This window comes from Camelus ferus, chromosome 9 (genome assembly GCF_009834535.1).
Source record: "Camelus ferus isolate YT-003-E chromosome 9, BCGSAC_Cfer_1.0, whole genome shotgun sequence".
NCBI classification, from domain to species: Eukaryota; Metazoa; Chordata; class Mammalia; order Artiodactyla; family Camelidae; genus Camelus; species Camelus ferus.
The window spans coordinates 61,878,684-61,898,187 of record NC_045704.1 but is presented as its reverse complement, the minus strand read 5'-3'; the positions used below and the strand labels follow the sequence as shown (position 1 = coordinate 61,898,187).

The 19,504-nt window shown below is 34.8% G+C and overlaps 1 protein-coding gene across 3 annotated transcripts in view; it reads right to left on the bottom strand.

Annotated features, from left to right (window-relative positions):
* Positions 1-2,249: 2,249 nt before the first annotated feature.
* Positions 2,250-19,504, bottom strand: part of BCAS2 (BCAS2 pre-mRNA processing factor) — a 28,885-nt gene continuing 11,630 nt past the window's right edge. Inside the window, exons 8-9 of one of the 3 annotated variants that reach the window (XR_004322613.1) lie at positions 15,500-15,670; positions 2,250-2,361 (exon numbers count right to left, since the gene is read on the bottom strand). The gene's annotated coding sequence lies outside the window, so the exon portion shown is untranslated. Of the gene's footprint in view, positions 2,362-12,496; positions 15,671-16,184; positions 18,400-19,504 lie in introns of those variants that run through there. The other 2 variants (XM_014566415.2, XM_014566416.2) reach the window with 2 other exon arrangements.

The following is a 19,504-nucleotide window of genomic DNA, read 5'->3' as shown; positions in this document are numbered from 1 at the left end:
CAGGTGGGGAAGGAGCCTGGTGGGTCTAACTGTTCCATATGTAGACTTTAAAATGTTTCCTTGTTTTCAGCCCAGATCCTTGTTCTCAGCTTTTAAAGCAACCAATGTCATTCACAAAAAGCACCCTTAGAAGAGTTAGGGTTCTACCATGAAAAACACAGCTATAAACCTTTTAGGAGAGAATATAGAAGAGTATAGTATCTTCATGACTTCAGAATAGAGAAAGATTTCTTAATCTAGTTTTTAAAAATATAAATTATAAAGGAAAAAAATTATAAATCAGTCTACATGAAATATAAGAACTTTTGTCCATCCAAAAGCACCATATAAAAAAGTAGAAAGACAAGACATGGATAGTTACAACATGTATACCTCACAAGAGGTTCATAAGCTAACTATAGAAAGGCATCTTAAAAATCAGTAAGAAAACAAAGGCAACCCACTGGAAAAAAAAATGTGCAAAAAGCCCTGAACAGGCAATTCACAAATGAGGACATTTAACAAACAAATGAAGCAGTGCTTAATGTTGCTGGTAATCAGTGAAATGCTAATAAAACTGAAGTGAGTTACTGCAACACATTCATTGTGTACAGTGCAAATGACTATGAGCAGAAGCATGGTGAGTTAATTTTTATGTTCAGATAATGGAATACTAACCTTCCAAGAAAGTGCACAAACTAAAGATATATGTCACAAGGATGAATCTTGAAAGATGTTTTAAAATAAAAGAAGCAAGATACAAAAGAATAAATATAATATGATTCTATTTATATAAGGTCTCAAATCAGGCAAAACTAGGAATGTATACATAGATTGTAAAACTACATATATATATATATATATATATATATATATATAGTATACACACACACACACACACACACACACACACAGGCATACCTCAGCACTATTGCAGGTTTGGTTCCAGACCACTGCAATAAAGTGAATATCACAATAAAGTGAGTCACATGAACTTTTTGGTTTCCCAGTATATATAAAAGTTTAAGTTTACACTATACTGTAGTCTATTAAGTATGCAATAACATGTCTGAAAAAACAATGTACATACTTTAACTTAGAAGTACTTTATTGCTAAAAAATGCTAACCATCATCTGTGCCTTCAGTGAGTCATAGCTGTAACATGAAAGATCACACTGATGGCAGATCACCATAACATATACAGTAAGAGTGAAAAAGTTTGAAATATTGTGAGAATTACCAAAACGTAACACAGAGACACAAAGTGGGCAAATGCTGTTGGGAGAATCGGGCTGATATATTTGCAACAACATGGATGGACCTAGACGGTATCATGCAAAGAGAAATAAGTCAGATAAAGACAAATAAAATATGATTCCCCTTAAATGTAGAATCTAAAAAACAAAACAATTGAACAAGTGTAACAAAGTAGAAAGAGTCAGATACAGAGAACAGGAAGGTGGGTTGCTAGAGAAGAGAGGGATGAGGAGAGGAGAGAAATGAGTGAGGGAGATTAAGAGATACAAACTTCCAGTGACAAAATAAATGAGTCATGGGTATAAAATGTACAGTGTGGGGAATATAGTCAATAATTACACAATATCTTTGTATGGTGACATATGGTAACTGATGATCATTTTGAAATGTACAGAAATATTGACACACTATGTTGTATAACAGGAACTAACATAGTGTTGTCGATTATACTTCTAAAACAAACAAACTCAGAAAAAGAGATCAGATTTGTGGTAACCAGAGGCAGTGGGTGGGGGTAAGGGGAACTGGATAAGGGCATCAAAAGGTACAAACTTCCAGTTATAAGATACATAAGTACTAGGGATGTAATGTACAACATGATAAATTAACAGTGCTGTATGTTATATATGACAGTTGTTCAGAGAGTAAATCTTTGAGTTCTCATTGCAAGGGAAAACCATATTCATTATATTTCTTTAATTTTCTATCTATATGAGATGATGAATGCTCACTAAATTCACTGTGGTCATCATTTCATGATGTACATAAGTCAAATCATTATGCTGTACACCTTAAACTTATACAGTGCTATAGGTCAATTATATCTTGATAAAATGGGAAGAAACTTTAAAAAATAAATACATAAATAAAATGAGGAGAAAAAATGGGGCTGATGGTGGTGGTTTCATAGGTATATACATGTATGAAAATTCATCAAATTGTACATCTGAAATATGTGTAGTTTACTGTACAAGAATTATACCACAATAAAGGTGTTAAAAATTCTTTAAAAAAAATAGGGCTGACAGTCTTGCTCAACACAGGGTTGCCACAAACCTTCAATTTGTAGAAAATGCAATATTTGCGAAGTACAATAATGTAAAGCTCAATAAAATGAGGTATTCCTGTGGGAAAAAAAAAAAGCATGCAATTACCATAAAAGTCAGGATAGTGGTTATCTGTGTGGGGAAAGAGATTATGATCAAGAAGGAATGTCAGTAATGTTGCATTTCCTGACCTGGGTAGTGTTTAACCAGCATGTGCTTTATAATGATTGGTTATTCTGCAATTCACATTTTATGTATTTTTCTGTAAGTGTGTTATATATAGTAACAAGAAATTTAATTCTTTTTTTGTCTTCTCTACATTTTTTGTTACTATAGTTCTGCTATTTAAAATGCTGTTTTATTTTTCACATGGTTACCTTCATAATTACACCTTTATATACTATCCTCTCCCCCTCTGTTTAAGCAATATTTCTTACTCCTCTGCCATGTAGAACAGTTTGTATCTTCTTCCTCCTGCCTCACCTCCTACTCTTCATCCAATTACAATCAGTAACATTACCTGACTCAGGGTTTACTTTTGTGCCACTGAATATGCTCATCCTTTACCTACTTGATTTGTCACCCTTAAATGATACCTTTTGATTCTGAGCTATTACAGATGAGGTTTTCAAAACTTATTCTACTTCCAAATTATCTCTCTCTTCTCCCATTTTTTTTTTTTGTAGTTCTAGTCTTCCTACATTGTCAGAGCATGAAACATTCTGTCAGCCCTCATCCCCACATTTATTTTTTTTTATCTCTACCTTTATTTTTGTTTATTTGTCTTATACCTGAATTGATTCCCACCGGCAGCTCTTCAGCTAGAGTTTGCCCATGTTCTCTGCTACCTGCTGTTAGTTCTTGAGCAGTTTCCTCGAGAAAGGTTCAAATAATCAATATTCTCTGGGTTCTTGCTGGCTTAAAACTTTATCTGTAATCTATGTGTGAAGAACAGTTCGGCTGAATAAAAGATAATCTTTGGTTTTGTTTCCTTGAGTATATTTTAAGTGTTGCTTTTTTGTTTTCTGGCATTCAGCTTTTTCTGTTTTGGGAAGTCTATGCCAGTTTGATTTTCTTTCCTTTAAATGAACTTACCGTTTTACCTGGCTCACCAAATAATTCTTCCTTGAAATTTGGATAAAGTTACTTTTTTATTGAATTTATTTACTGATTGTTGGTTCTAGTAGTTCCTCTGATGGCCTCGGAAATGATTGGACTAAGGTTTTGCCAAGAACAAAGATTGGACACAGGTCAAGGACATTCACACTGCCCCTTTCTTTAAGCAATATTACTACACCGGTCCAAAAAACTCCTGCCCCTGTTAACTCTATTTTTCTAGACATTTGCTAGATTGCAACATGAAAAAAAAAAAGTATAAGTGACATGCAATAAACTCACATATTTATAGTGTACTATTTGATGAGTTTTGATACATATAGTTTTGACATACACAGGAGCCCTCAGTTTGGCTCCAAAGTGTGCGAATACACATGATCCCCTTGACAGCCTCACTTGACTACTAATTCTCTGAGAAGAAAAAGGAATTTCAACCTTACTTCAAAGGAAAACCAAACAACACACACAAGAAGATGCCTACTATATCAGCTAAAATCCCCCAAATTCAAGTCTGAGTTTTTGCCTAAAGTTTCTTTAAAGTCTGGAGTTTGTTTGTTTGTTTTTTGCTCTAGTATGTGTACTTATATTTTACCCCAAACATCTTTCTTTTGAAATATCATTTCCTCTTCTAAAAATAAATAAATAAATAAATAATGGGGGGAAGGATATAGCTCAAGTGGTAGAGCACATGCTAGCATGCACAAGGTCCTGGGTTCAATCCCCAGTATCTCCTCTAAAAATAAATAAATAAATGAAATATTGTTTCTTTACTGAAAGTGTTTGGATAAATAGCATATAATAATTATTTATATATATATTAATTATTTATTATTATGTGATTATTGCATAGTCCAAATTTTAAAAGGCTCTTTAAGAATTTAGAAAATACAACTTACCACAATGATAAAAGAATCACCATAGTCCTTTAGAACTGTGCATAGATTCATATTTTTACAATGCTGTCTAGGTTCTAAAAGAACCAGCTCATAAAAGCCACAGTATTTATGGATTAAATATATTACAGTTTTATATTCACATAACATATTCCCCAATATATTTGTAAGTAATTTCTAGATTTTCAAAAATATTTTGGGGGGTGATTAGGTTTGTTTGTGTTTGTTTGTTTGTTTAATGGAGGTACCGGGGATTGAACCCAGGACCTTGTGAATGCTAAGCACACACTCTACCACTGAACTATACCCTCCCCCCACCCCCAATTCCCAGATATTTTTGATCTATCCCCAGAGGTTTTTATTCTCTTGTCAAACAAATACTGTATAGTGGAGAATCCTGGCAGATACAAGTAATCAAGGTTAACATCACCAGTAAAATACAGAAATATCATGTTGTTCTTCCAATATGATGCACTGAGAAGGGGACATCACCTTGTGGTATCCTTTAAAATAATGCAGAACCTTAACAGTTATAAGAAAACATCAGACAGTTTTGAGATGATTGTCCCAATTGTGGAAATAGTCTATAAAATAATAGACCAGTGTTCTTTAAAAGTGTCAAGGACTACTTTTGTAGTTACTAAATATTTTGTATGTTTATTATTTTTTACCAGTTGTAATGTATTTCAGAGTATGAATGTACTATAATTTACTTAATCATTAACACACATTTAGGATATTGCCACTTTTTCACTATTACAAACAATGCTTCTGTGAACACTTTGTGCTTGTATTTTTCAGTCCTTGTGCAAATACATCTGTAGAGTTAATTCTTGACTCAAAAAGTACATACATTAAAAAAATTTATAGATATTATCAAATTGCTTTCTCAAAAGGCTTTAATAGTTTATAGTACTTTTTGTTTTAACCTCACGCTCAACATTATGAAAGTACCTTTTCCTGCAAATCATTTGCAACACCAAGTATTACTAATTATTTTTATATTGACCAGTCTGATAGAATAAAAAGCAATGCATCAGAAGGAGGATTCTGGGAAGATGGGGAAAGACAAAGCACCAGAAAGCTGTCTTCCCATCTAGACAACTGTACTGGCAAAATCTGGTGTAGCTGTTTTCGAACTCTGAAGTCTGTAGGAAGGCTTGCAACTTCCAGGGAAAGGCTTGGACAGTAAATTGTGGTTAATTTTGGTAAATTTAAACTCTTCGCTTAGCAGCAGCTATCCATTACCTACATCCTAGGCCCAGAGCAGGAAGCTGTGCCTGCATGTCAGGAGCGATTTGCATGCAGCTTGTGGAAGTCAAGGAGCGTAATAAAGACCTTGTCCTCTAAATATGGGGGATCTGTGCTCTGATCGATGATTGCTGCTCTTCATTATGGATGTGCACACTGAGGTGTGCAGCCATTGTTGCACCCTGCCCCACATTATTACAAGCCTCTCCAGCTCTGCCTGAAGTGACTTACAAGGGATTTAACAGGCTGATGTCTTTTTTTCTTACTCCTTATTTTTCTATTTTTTTCCCCTTTGGGAGCCATATTAGGACATTTAAAGACATTTAAAGACTAGGATATTCCAAAGCAACCACATCTACAAAGGAATTTATACAGTCATCATGCATGCCCAGGGAAAGGTGCAGGCTCAGAAAAGACTTGAGAAGACCCTAAATTTAGATAGACCTCAGATTCATTCCTAGCACAGAGACATCTACAATAATCAAATCAAAGAAAAAATGAAAACAAAAACAAGAAATAGCAAACCCTGGGAAGACGGAAAATCTGATTTCAAGAGTTATCACATTATTAGATTCAAAAGTACAGTTTTCAACAACAATAGTAAAAATATCACAAGGCATATAAAGAAACACGAAATTATGGCCCATTGAAAGGAAGGAAATAAATCAACAGAAAGTGTTCCTGAGAAAGACCAAATGGCAGACTTACTAGACAAAGACTTTAAAATAACTGACTGGAAGAGGAAGGGTATAGCTTAGTGGTAGAATGCATGCTTAGTATGTACCACATCCTAGGTTCAATCCCCAGTACCTCCATTGAAAAATAAATAAAAATAAATAAACCTAATTACCTCCCCCCTCAAAAAAAAAATAAAATAACTGTCTGACATATGCTAAAATAAGTAAAGGAAGATGTGGATAAAGTCAAGAAAACAATGTATGAACAAAATAAAAATATCAGTAAAGCGATAGAAAACATAAAATGAAACTAAAAAGAAATTCTGAAGTCAAAAGTTACAATAAAATAAATGAAATATTCACTAGAGGAATTCAATAGCAGATCTAACCAGGCACAGAAGAGAATCAAAGAATTTGAAGATAGGACAAAGGAAATTACCATCTCTGAGGAACAGAAAGAAAAAGAAGAAAACTGAACAGAATTGAAGGGACCTTTGGGACACAGGACCAATGTAAACATCATGAGACTCCCTGAAGAAGAGAGAGAAGGAGGGCAGAGATATTATTCGAAGAAATAACAGCTCAAAGCTTCCCAAATTTGAAAGACATAAACATAAACATCCAAGAAGCTCAATGAATCCAAGAACAATGAACTCAGCGACCCAAACTAAAATACATTATAATCAAACTGTCAAAACGTTTCTATAAAGAAAGAATGTTGAAAGCAGCAAATGAGAAGTGACTTGTCCCATATACAGGATCCTCAGTAAGACTGTTAGCAGATTTCTCATCAGAAACTTTGGAGACCAGAAGGCAATGGGCCAATATATTCAAAATGCCAAAAGAAAAACTGTAAACCAAGAATCTGATACCTGGCAAAATTATACTTTGAATGTGAGGGAGAAGTTAAAATGTTACCAGATTAAAAAAAAAAAATAAGGAAATTTGTTATTACTAAACCTGCCCTGTAAGAAATGCTAGAGGGATTCCTGCAGGTTGAAATAAATGGACAGTTGACAGTAATTTGAAGCTGTATGAAGAAATAAAGTTGTCAGTAAAGGTAAATACATGGGCAATTATAAAAACTAGTGTCATTGTAACTTCAGTTTATAAGTTCACTTTCTGTTTTCTACATGATTTAAGGGACTAACACATTTTTAAAATAACAATTATTTGTCTAAAAGCTATTAGTATAACCTTTATTTGAAATACCCCAAGCTTTAAAATAGTTGAATTTATTACTATTTCCCTTTATGGTTTCTGGATTTTTAGATACACTTTAACAAAGCATTCATCATTCCAAGAAGCTAAAATAATTCACCCATAATGGTGATCATTTTGTAACATATAGAAGTATTGAATCACTAAGTTGTGCAGCTGGAACTAACATAGTATTGTAGGTCAACTACACTTCAATAATAACAATTAAAACATTTCATCCATACTTTTTTCTAGTGCTTTAGTGGTTTTGTTTTTCACATTGTAATTTTTAGTTTATCTAGAATTTATGGTTATATAAAGTGTAAAGACAAAATTGAAGTATATATATTTTTTCCAAATGGCCTTACAATTTTGAGTAATCTATCTTTCCCCACTGATTTGAAAAATATTTTTTAATGCATACTAAACTTTATGTGCATTTCATTCTATTTTCTTACTTTCAGTGTTTTCCTTCGATCTGACTTAGGTCCATTTCTTCATCAATACCACTATGCATGAATTACTATAGCTTTATAAAAGAATTTATTATCTGGTTATTTGGTATGGCTAGCCAGCTATTATTCATCTTTACCAGATGTTACCTGGCTCTTTTCAAACATTTATTCTTCTAGATAAACCATGAAATCATGTCATGAAATTATAACCAAATAAGCAAACACAAGCCAATTAGCATTTGGATTTAGAGCTATACTAAAATTACAGATTGATTTTGTGAAAAATTCATATATTTACAATCTATTTTAGTCTTCCTAGCCAAAAATATTATAAAATTTTATTCAATTTTTAAATATATATATATATATATATATATATATATTTCATTTTAATAGACAGTTTTTGAATCTCCAATATGTATTAGGTGTTTTACCAGGCATCAGGAAAACAAAAATTAAGACATGGCCTGTAGGAACTCATATCCTTGCTGGGAGGACTGACAAGAAAACATGCAGTTCTAACATAATATGTGAAAAGTAATTATAAAAGTATGCCTACAATTTAAAGAACGGATAAAGAAGAATGTAACTGCTGCATGGAGAAGGGCAGCAGGGAAGGCTGCAAGGAGGCTATGACCCTTACCTGTTCCTTCAAGGATGAGCATAAATTTATCAGCAGCAAAGTAGGGAAGATATTCCAGTGAGAGGAAAAAGCATATGAAAAGGGATAACATAGTGAAAGGGTATGTAATGATAGGTTTGGAGAATTATGAAAATTTCATTATGGCTTAAGAATTGGATTCAGATAATGAATTGGCAGATGAGACTTAAAAGATAACTTGTCTTAGATTTAGAAATAATAGAACTTAATGTGTGCCCTGTTCTGTTCTATGCACTTCACATGTATTAATTTATGAATTCCTTACAACAACCCTCTTAGATAGGTAACAACTGTTGTGTATATTTTTCACGTGGGAAACAGACACAAAGAATAAATTAACTTGCCTGAGGTCACATCGTTACAGGTGCCAATCAAAATTTATTCCTGGAAGTTTGACTTAACTACTAGGCTCAGTATCTGCCTCTCTCTGAAAAGCTTTGTAAGCCATGGTAAGAAGTTTAGCTCTTAATTACAGGTAACGAAGAACCAATAAAGAATTTTAAAGAAAGGAATGACTTATTAGGTTAATTTTGGGGGGAAGATTACTTTGGTAGCAGCTTTAGGGTGAAGTAGTAGGAAAAAAATGATTACAAGGAGAACAGGAAACAGGTTATTCCTATCATTCAGAGATGAACAGGACCTGAATTCATGACAAATGGCAGTGAATACAGAGGAGATCAGGACTAGTGTGAAATTTCCAAAGTAAATGAATAGGATTGGGTGGCCCGTTGGATATAAGGATTATGGAGGTGTCAAGGACAACAGTTGAGTATGAGAATCTTGTAAAACATGCAGGTGGAATTGTCTAAAGACGGCTTGAGGGGAAAGTCAGACTAAAGATACAGATTAATGAGTCATTCAATTTCTTGGTGGCAATTGAAGTCTGTAAGAATGGAAGCCCCAGAAAAAAAAAAAAACAACCCAACGGGGCCATAGGGAATACCAGCAATGGGCAGAAGAAGAGAAGTAGTCTCTAAAAATACAGATAAGGACTGGTAAAACAGGCAGGAACATAATTAACAAAAAATAGAAAGCAATAAATACTATAAAAGAGGTACAAACAAAGTAATGTGGGAGTTCAGAGGAGGATTATAACTTAATCTTTTGGAGCCTCTGTTAAATCATCTGTAAAATTAGATAGGACTAAGTGGTCCCTAAAGTCTCTTCTGTCTCTAAAACTCTGAAACTATTCAATGTCTATCATACGCCCACTAACATGGTAGATGGCATGGGATGATACAAGGCACAAAACCTGCTCTGGAGGAGCTATTTTACTGGGGACCATAGCCTACACCTTCCCCCCACCACACACACTCACGCACACACAAACACACACACACACACATCCCTGGAGATGGAGATCATTTATAATTAAGGGGTGAATTTTGTGGCACAGCATGTGCAATGCAAATTCAGAGAAGAGAGTAAGATAATACACATATAGAAGCTTAATAGAGAGAGTGGAATTGGGCTGGATTTAGATAGAGAAGAGGGAAAATGTGGGCAGAAGTAAAGATGTGAGTCCACTTATCTGCCTGAACTTGAAGATCTCACTTGGGAATTCATGGGAAGCAGGGCGTTAGTAGGAAGCATAAGGTCAGATTATGGTGGTTCTTATACAGAGAATGGGGTTTGGAACTGACTTGGAGTGAGCAGAGAGCTCCCATAGATTCTTTGGCAGGATTGTGATTTTTTAAGGTACAGCACATAGGTAATTTGATCTCAGCTATTTTTACTGCACAAAATGTCTACTGCTATTAGTAAATTTTTCCCACTGTCAATTTCACAGCATGGTGGACGCTGGGGTGTGCTGCTCAAATCACCCACCTTGAGGTCCAAAGCACTCCAGCTTCTGGGAGAGTAGCCAGCTGGCAGCTCTCAGCTAAGTCCCTCTCTGGAACTTGCCTTGGCTCAAGAGAGGCCCCTTGCCCAATGCCATGCTCCCTCACCAGGAGCAGCCCACATTCAATAACTGGTTGATGGTATTTACAAAGCCCAGCCAACCCACCCCAGTCCAGAAAAGCTCAGAAGCGTAATCCCAGATCGAGATCTCCCAGTAGGGATTGCTCAAGGCCCTTCTTGCAGCTGCATCACAGTTCAGCTTTTCCTCCTGCCCACTCCTTTCACAGGTGTTGATCCCAAGAACCCTCCCTAATAAACTTCTTGCATGCTAATTTCCATCTCAGATTTTTTTCCCCCTGGGAAACCAAACTGCAACACCTATGATAATTATATTTTCACTCAATTTTTCATCTATGCTACTTAACAGTTTAACTGTGAAAAATTTGTAGAAATTCTGGCTTGAGTTTTCTGCAAAAATTTTGTCATCCATAGTTTAGAACCCCAAGATGTACCTTTTATAAAACCTGCAATATCTAAGGTCACATATCTTTTTTGATAATATACATCAGTTCAGTCTGTGAAGAGAGTATAGCTACAAATAGCTAAGCATAAATAATGAACACCAATAAAAAGGAAACACTGAGTTGGTAGTAAACATGGCTTGGCAGGATATACCCTTGGCTAATGGAGCACATTGCTGGGTGCCTTGTATAGTAATATACTTGCAGGTCACAGGTGCTCTGCAGAAGTAGTCCATAGCTGAAGATTTTACAGAGTGCTGTTTCAGGTCACAAAGAGATTGTGACGCCGTTTTATTTATTTATTTTTGCAGTTGTTCAAAATATCTTACTTTTATATATTTTGTGCTTAGTGCCACTTTTTAAAAAAACCACCAAACACTATACTACCAGATAGCTGTCAGCTAAGTACATTACTGTCCTTCAGTTTAAAAGCACCATGAACAAAGTTCAGAAATTTAAAACAATAAAAATGGGCAACAAAACATGGTCCTTCTAAAATAGGGGGTAAAATGGTTAGCATTGTTAGAATGGTTGCCTCCAAGTGTCCATAGCCAAAGGCCTGTGAAAAATAGCTTGCTAAGACAATGATTGGTCTGGTAGATTTTGAGGGAAAGAAGTCGTGTGGAAAAGGGATGGAAAAACAACAGGTTTCTAGTGTATAGCACAGGGAACTATATTAAATATCTTGTAGTAATCTATAATGAAAAAGAATATGAAAATGAATATATGTATGTATATGTATGACTGAAATATCATGCTGTACACCAGAAACTGACACAACATTGTAAACTGACTATACTTCAACAAAAAATACATATATATAGAAAGAAAAAAATATAAAATCTAAAAAAAAAGAAAGAAAAAGGATAGAGAGATTGGGCATCTATATTTGCTGATGGCCCGCATTACATTTTTGTCCTTATGATGCTTGTTTTTCTATTTATTTATTTATTTAGGTATTGTCAGTTTACAATATTGTGTTAATTTCTGGTATAAGGCATAGTATTTCAGTTGTACATATATATATTCCTTTTCATATTCTCTTTCCCTATAGGTTACTACAAGATATTGAATATAGTTCCCTGTGCTATACAGTAGAAACTTGTTGTTTATCTACTTTATACATAGTAGTTAGTATATGCAAATCCTGAACTCTTGTTTTTCAAAATGTCCTTTTCTCAACAAGATGAATAGATGTAGTTTAGACATAAGTAACATTCAGTGCTCACTGAAATTATCAAGTTTTTAACCCTGAAGTAAATAGGCTTACACTGTACTCTTTATAATACATGCAAATTCAGTAAAGGGAAACATCTATTGAAAACGCTGGGTCTGCAACTGACATATTGCCAAAGAATAAATTATATCCTGTGCTGTAATTATGTATTCAGCAATAATGAATACTAGGAGAAAATAGCAAAGTAGTAATTATGCCAATTACAATTGATTAGTTGGTATTAACATAAAAACTGTGTTCATTTTATTATTCTATCTTGTGCCACAAGAAGGTTCTGATATGTGAAGATATCTGGTCCTTCTTTAAAGTCCCTTTTTATAATTAAATTCAGTGAACCTGGAAGAATACTGGGAATTCGTATTATTACCCATGATGAAATTTTATTGAGTTATTCTACAATTATGCTACAATTTTCGTTGTTTTATGTTACTATGGTTTCTACTTTTCTAATCTGTTTCTCCTGTGCTGTTGGGATACTATCATTGCCTTTTTCTTTTTTCCCTTTTTTATAAACATTTTAATTTATTGTATACACATTAGTTATACAGCTTAAGAAGGAAAAATTCTCTAGAACATAAGATAATAAATAGAACAAAGATAGGTGCTATTATACAAACAGAATTAATGAACATAAGTGTCATTTTCCACCACATTCACATTATGTAATTTTAAAACTAATCTTTTACAATGACCAAATCCTTACTTGAAACTGTAGAGTTGGTAGAGGATGTGTGCCATTTAAGTATTAGTTCAGAGACTTATAAAACGATTTTATTGGTGGTATTTATGTGTAGAGAGAAGAGAACTGTTTACTGTGTATGACTATCATGTTTTAGGAGACATGATTTAACAGTGAAGTTTTTACATTACAAGGAAGAAATCAATTTTAAGTATTAGTTATTTAAGAAATACTATCTAAAGTAGAATGACATTTATTAAAAGTACATATTCCTTCTCTAATTCCTTTCTAATAGTCTATAAACTATATCAAATGAAGCAATGGAAGTTAAAATTTTAACATTTTAGATAGCCAAAAGGAACTAAAGAAAGGAACTCAAATTTAAAGTTTAGAATATCACTTCATTTTTCTATAGAACAAACTAATGCAAAAGAACTGTAATAACTAGAATACATCAATATATGTTATTGTATATTTTTTGTTAGAAATTGAGATTAAAGGTGGTAAAGTAATTACTATTCTCTATAAAGTAGAACTGTTTCTTTGCAGATCTACAAAGTATTAATCTGATGGTTTAGTAGGGCAAGTTGACAACCTGGAGAGTCAGGTGCCCTTAGTATTTTTAACAATGAAAGTGACATCTATTTGAGATTAAATTTAATCTCTGAAAAAGACAGGGGTTTCCTTCAATACGTGAAACATCAGAGTAAATTAATTACCTCCATTTTCTTAAATCATGAAATGGAGAGCAGACAGGTATTATGAATTGCTCCTTAAGTAATTTACTTCACTTCTTAATGAACTTGTGCCCTCTATTGTCAAACAAGAATACTACAAGAAATAAGCAGTTTCTCTCTTAAAGTAGGAGAGCCTAACAAAATGTGGATTGAAGGAAAGGCCTTCAACTTTAGTGAAAAATACAAAACATAAAATAAAGCAAAGGTACATAAGTGTGGCAAAGTCGATATTCTTACAGCCAGTTTTAGAGAGTGGCTAAGATTTAATTATAGCTATAAGCAAAAGCTTAACATACATGGTCACTAACAATTCAATTTAAGAAAAGTTATTTTCTAAGCTGTACACATCTTTCCTTTAAGAGAATTGATTGTATAGTGAAGAGGATAAAGAGGGGACTGAGGGAAGACAAATCTGAGCTTTTCACTGACCTGAATTATGTAGTCTTACACTACTTGACCAAAAACTTTCAAGATCTAAAGAAAGAAAATTTGATATTAGTGTATTAACACTTCTCCTATTGTATTTGAAGCATTTTTCTTTACTTTTGGAAATATAATGAAACATTTGATTTCATTTCTAGGTTCTGCAGAGTGAGATTTTATACTCATATGAACAAAATTTGGATATAAAAAATGTTGATACCCATTTAAAAGGCATTTTTATCTGTAGTAAATTGTATATAAATTAATATTACTAGTGTACTTCTATTCTCTTCAAATGGTTTGACAGTCTCTTGTGATTAATTTTTTAATGATGGTACAAAATCAGCTTTGGGAAAACCAAAGTTTAACTGAAGGTAACTCAAAACATTGTGGTTGATATTAATGGCTTTTACTGTACAATAAAATCCCATTTTAATGAATATGAATTGCTATGTTGTATCCAAATCTCATTAAAATGGAAATTTCCTGCTACTGTGCATTGACAGACTATTTAATCATTTAAGTAAAATAAATACTAAACATATTGCTCACATCATTATCAGCACAGAATTCTTTTCCCTTGTATGTACTCCACCCTTCCTTCTAATGTAGTCTGACAGTTATTTATGGTGTGATGTTGGATAAGTCATCACTATCCAGGAGTAAGATTCCTGGCTGATAAAATGTGAAAATTTAAGAGCATGACTTGCAAGTCGTATATATCACTTCAGTTCCTGTCTCACTGAACACAACCTAGTCACATGGTGTGTGCACCTGATTGGATAGGAAATTGGAAAATTAGTTTTTAGCTGAGTATCCATGTGACCAGCTAAAACTTTTACTATTATAGAAGGGGAAAACATGTATCAGAGGGACAAGTAGTAGTCCTTGCTACAATAAGTCACTGAGACGGTAAGCTGAGTTTATCCCTTTCCCTCTCAAAAAACGTAAGAATCCAACCAAGTCGGATAGGCATAATAGGGTTAATTCTGAATTTGTATAATATATTTTAAAAGAAAGTTATTAAAAGCTTCAGATATTGACCTACTGTTAATAACAAATTACTTATTCCTCATCTCTCAACAAATCACTATAGCAAGGTTAGGAGATGTTGACTTTTATGGCTATTTCCCAGCCTCAGCTACACAATAGACCAGTAAAAAACATCTCCAATTCTCCACTACTAATGTTATACCATAATAAAAATAACGTGTCTATTACATTTTTCTCTATAAAGAAAAACATCACGGGGAGTAGGTGGGCAAAAATGGTTTATCATACTGGGCCAGCTAAATCAAAGGGGTTATCTTTTAATCTAGGAAAGATTCAAAGTATAACAGATATGTTATTTTTATCTTCCCAACTTCTTTCTCTGCTTCTGGTGGTGGAAGCACCATCCCCATTTTACTCTGAGGAATTATCAGTCCAATCCAATCAGCTGCTGACTATGGTTCCCTACCACCAAGGCCACAGGTGCATGACCTGAGCCTGGCCAATCACAGTACTCCAAACTGCTGGCCATACCTCTGAGTCCAAGGACTGAACATGGAATCCAGACCAGGTCAACCGAAACTCTTCTCTGGAATTATATACACTGATACATTTGCTTTCCTCTGGCACTGCTAAAGTGGCATGGTGTAAGTCTGGAGCTGCCTTGGATCTGGCTCTGGCTCCTGTTGTACAGAGGAAGCTTATCTGTAGAAGAGAATAAGACCAGAAGAGGAGAGACAGAAAAAAGACAGGAAAAACAATTAGGATGACATAGAATCCCTGGAGATTCAGTTGACCCTGCAGCTGGCTCTACCTCTGTCCTTTCCAGTTAAATAAACCAATAAAGATTCTTTTACGGCTTAAGATAGTTTTAATTAGCTTTCTGTCACTTGCAGATAGTTCCAGTATGCAGAAATACATTCTAAGGATGGAGGAAGCAAAGAGGATGTAATGTAATAAATGCTAGTCCTTATGGTAGAAAACAGGGTAAAACAGAAATATAAACATCTATTCATAAATGTTTACTAAGTATCCCGTTAGCCAATCTTACTCATTTTCAATTCTATGGTGTCCAATAAATTTGTATTGAAATTAAATGAAATATGTGGTTTCTGTTTGTGACTACATATTCTTCTGGCATTAAATAAAAATAGTACCTTCTGACACATAGAGTGGCTATCTTCGAGTACTGGGCTTATGAATAATTTTCATTTTCTTCTTTTTTGCCTGCAATTTCTTAATTGCCTATAATAAACTTTTTTTTCCCATTTTAATCAGTTACTGTTTTTATTCACTATTAGTTTCTATTGCTGCTGTAGCAAATCACCACAAACTTAGCTTAATGCAAAACAAATGTATTATTTTACAGTTCCGGAGGTCAGAAGTCTAAAACTGATCTACAAGACTGAGTTTCTTTGGGAGAAGAACATTCTATGGACAATTTGTTTCCTTTTCTTTTCCAGTTTTAAAAAGCTACTTACACTCCTTGGCTTATGGTCCCCTTCCTTCACCTTCAAAGCCAGCAGTTTAGCATTGTCTCTCCTCTCTGACCCCCTACTTCCCTCCTATGAGGGTCCTTGTGATTATATTGGGCCACCCAGATAATGCAGGATAACATCCCCATCTCAAGAACTGTAACTTAATCACACCTGCAAAATTCCTTTGCCAAGGAAAGTAACACATTTATAGGTGCCAGGGATTAGGACCTGGACACCTTTGGGGGGCCATTATTCAGCCTACTGTAATTATCTAACATGTAAATAAATGTGAAAGGTAATTAATATAAAAACTGAGAAGTATAGAGGCGTCTTAGTCCATTTGGGCTGCTATAACAAAAGTAACATAGACTGGGAAGATGGAAGAACAAGCATTGACTTCTCAGTTTTGGAGGCTGGCAAATCCAAGACCTAAGTGTCAGCAGATTTGGTGTCTGGTGAAAACCTACTTCCTGGTTTACAGACAGCAGTCTTCTTACTATGCCTGCGTATAGGAGAAGGTGGGAGGGAGCTCTTCAGGGTCTTTTATAAGGTCACTAATCCCATTCATGAGGACTCCATCCTGATGACCTAACCACATCCCAAAGGCTTCACCTCCGAATACCACCATATTGGGGATTAGGTTTCAAAATATGAACTTGGCAGGGGGCACAAATGTTTAGTCAATAGCAGAAGGCTATATTTCAATGGGGTTGCATGAAGACCTCTGGGAGAAAATAAGCTAAACAATCTGTAGGCCATCGTCTGGCCGTGGCTTCCCTAACAGCTATAAGAGCCTATTCTCAAGAAGTTAGGGGACAAGGCTATAAAAGTGAATCCTGGGAGACAAAGGACTCAGCATCTTTGGGGTCTCTGGCCAGGCCGGGATGTAGGCTAGGGACTGCACATTTGACAGGAATATGTTGGAGATGAACTCCTATGAATTTTCTACTTCTAAGCCACACAGAAGTAGGACATAGCAGAACACTTTCAGCATGTCAAGGAAGGAACAGGAACTTCATCGGGACATAGAGCGAGCCAAGAGTAGGTCAGCAATGTGGGCCAGGCTCATGTGGGCATCCTGCTCCTCAGGATATAAAGATGGTGCCATGGTAGTAGGCATCTTTGTGATGAGAGCTATCAAAATGTTTGTTTCTTGAGTCACACTATTCCAACATGAACTGGTTGCCCTCTGTTGAGTGTACAGATATAATCCTGGGATCCTCTTTTACCAATCTCCTTGGAAGAGTCCTTTTACCTTTGCCTGTGTTGGATCAGGAGTCCATCCTCCAGTAGCTCCTTAACATGCTCAGGATGTAAATGCTTTCAAGATCTCACTTGACAGAAAAGGTTTTTATTCTATCCCCACACTTAACTGATAATTTGACTATGTAGAGTCCTAGGTTGGAAATTTTGCATAAGAATTCTGAAGGCACTGCTCCATTGTATTCTATCTTCCAGAGCTGATGTTGAAGAGCCTGAAGATATTTTGATTGATTTAAAATGTAACAGATCTCCCCTACCCCAGATTTTGCAGAATGGGCTTTGCTATTGTTGTCATTATATCATAATCATAAACTTAACTCTGCAATCCAGCTAGACTTGTGCTAAGGAACACATGGACCAAAGAACTTCAGCAACAGCACCAAGACTATAGCAGACTGTGAGTAGACAGGAGTGAAAGAGTTCTCTCTTGAGCCACAGAAGAAATGGTCTGGTGGTTAATATCAAACATGAGTCAAATTTATTAGAGTTGTCCACAGTCAGCAATACTGATCTTCCTGCTGGTCCTGCTATTATTCCTTGACTCAAAACACTCCACAACTTCCACAACATTCATATCCTCTTTTCACCTTGCCAGCGACCATGTGCTTTCTATCCAATCATTCAGTCTTGCCAGTGTAGATGAACATAATGGGCTTCTTGTTCAAAAAAAGATGTAGTTCAGCTAAGCTGAATCTGGTTGCGGAGAAGGAAGAGGACAGAGGATGACAAAATGATGTGACACAATAATCATGTCTACCAGGGGGAGAGGCTCCTTCTTGCATTACAGACCCCCTTGGGAAACTGATGCAAATTACACACTACTAAAAAATGCACACATACATAAAAAAACTTTACATAGGATGTGAAGTAGTTCATGGAACCCTTGAAGTCATTCATAGCTCTTTAGCCAGTTAAAATATTTAGTGTACAACCTTTCAGACATTTGCTCATGAGGGAAAGTTACTTACCTTTTATATATAAATTCTTAAATAAATTTAGAAAAGTTAGAAATAAAAATGGGGAAGGTGGGAGAAGGCTGCTGCTCCCAGAAAGCTAGAACACAGAAAAATCCTAAATCACATTAGTAATTTTCCCCATCAGTGTGGCCACCTTTGAAAAGTCTATTAATCCATCTTAAAAAAAAAATAATCTGTTGAGAAAATTAAAATGTAATTCCTTACCGCCCCACCCCCAACATAAAGAAATATGTAGCAAGCATTAATCTACAACAGTTTTAACATACCACTGAACTTTCCCCAGGGTTTAGACCATTGTGATGCATGTTGGATGCTGATTCTAAATCTTGAAAGATTTTAAACTTCATCACTATACCTTTTTTGACAATGTTTCCTAAGTGCTTCATACTTTTCTCTAATTTACTGTCCTCTGTAATTGAGCAGTCAACTGCTCAAGACCACTGAACTTCTAAGGCTAAAGATCTGTCACTTCCAGTATATCTCATATTCATTTCCCAGTCACTTTATTTTAAAGAGTAACTTACAAAAATTGAAGACAATTTTTAAAAAAATCATAAATGGGATATTATACACATTATTCTGTAATCTGGTTTCCTTCAGGAAAACATGTACCTTCAAAAGCATTGAGCCATAATATTGTCAATTATATCTTAAAAAAAAAAAGCACTCACAATTATCAACATAATAGGTTTAAAAAGTTTTACGTTTAATTTGTATTAATGCTAAACATCTCTTTTTTCCTGGTAGTTCACATCTCAGTGATTTGTAAAAGGTCTTTGTACATGAAGATTACTTATCCTTTGATATGTTCCAAGTATTTT